Source organism: Mus caroli, chromosome 4, assembly GCF_900094665.2.
Source record: "Mus caroli chromosome 4, CAROLI_EIJ_v1.1, whole genome shotgun sequence".
Lineage (NCBI taxonomy): Eukaryota > Metazoa > Chordata > Mammalia > Rodentia > Muridae > Mus > Mus caroli.
The window spans coordinates 56,595,762-56,597,439 of record NC_034573.1 but is presented as its reverse complement, the minus strand read 5'-3'; positions in this window follow the sequence as shown (position 1 = coordinate 56,597,439).

Genomic DNA, 1,678 nt, shown 5'->3' with positions numbered 1-1,678 from the left:
TGCAACCTATGGACCTTGTGTGACTCATGTGTATTGTTGATTTGTCTGCATGTATGTCACATGAGGGTACCAGGTACTCTAGAATGGGAGGTACAGACAGTTGTGAACTGTGATGTGGGTGCTGGGAATTGAACCTGTGTCCTCTGAAAGAATATCCAGGGCTCTTAACTGCTGAGCCATCTCTCCAGCCTGCCTTGTTTGAATTCTATTGTGAAGTTATCAACTGGTAAAACAACAACGAGACCCACTAAGTTTGGAAATATGAACATGCTTGGGTATTTGATATCAAGCAATCAGTATTAATTTTTGCAGAATGAAATAATTTTTGGATTTTTAAAAAATGCTTTCCTTTTAGAGACACATATTGAAGTACTTGCAAATAAAATGAACCTTTCTTTAATAATCTAGTGAAAGGAGGAAATAGAAATGAAATAAGATTGACCCCAAACAGGGGCTGCCATCCCTGGGACCCACTGATTGATCATAGAGGAAAACAAGTAGCCTGCCAGGCAGAGGGACAAGTCAGACACTGGTTGAACATGGTGACAGACACTGGTTGAACATGGTGACAGTGGGACTTGGACTGGAGAATGAAGGAAGAAAAGCAGAAGTGAAAAGATCTGACCTTGCCCTAGGAGACCCAGAGTCTTGCCCAGTTCCATCATTCCCAGTTGACAATCTCATTCAGGTCACATCTGTCCTTCCCGCTCCAAGTCCTCACCTTTAAAACTATGGGTTTAAATTCCCCCTCCTTAAAACTACTACCAGACAATACGTGCAATCCAACTTTTTCTTAAATTTTATTTAATTTGTTTTATATTTGTGGTTTGTAGGTGTGTGTGTGTGTGTAGGCAGGTATGAGCCATGTCATAACACATGGAGGACAGAAGACAAACTTCAAAAGCCAGTTCCCTCCTTCCAATATGGGACCCAAGGCTCAAGCTTGGGTCTTCAGCCTTGCACTACAGGTACTTCCACACACTGAGCCATTCCACCTGCCTTAAACCCTCAACATTACAGGAGAAAAGTATAAGACCAGTCTACCAAAGCATGTCTGAGCATTTAAGGATTATAAATCAAGATAACACACACTCTTCTCCTACTTGACCAGTTGTGATTGTTTGAATGAGAATAGTGCCTATAGGCCCATACATTTGAATATTTGCCACACAGTTGGTGGAACTGTTTGGGAAGGATTAGATGTGGCTTTGTTGGAGGAGGTCTGGCTTTGAGGCGTCAAAGGACTTGTACTATTCCCAGTGCTCTCTCCTTCTCTGTCTCATACTATTGGACCAATATGTAAGCTCTCGGTGGTTCCTGCTGCCATGTCGTCACTCCATCATCATGGATTCTAAGCCCCTGAAACCATGAGAGGAAATTAAACACTTTGTTTTATAACTCGCTGTGGTCATGGTGTCTTGTCACAGCAATAGAAAAGTAACTAAGACACCAGAGTACTCTCATGAACTAGAAGTCCATCGTCATTCAGCCTCTCAGATAGATTCCCTGAGATACCACACCTGACATCCAGTGGGATCTAAGTCCACTGTCCATCGGTCATGTCTCCAGCTCCTACTGTATCTGTATCTGTTGAGGCCTGTTTTGTGACCAATTATGTGGTCAATTTTGGAGAAGGTACCATGAGGTGCTGAGAAGAAGGTATATCCTTTTGTTTTAG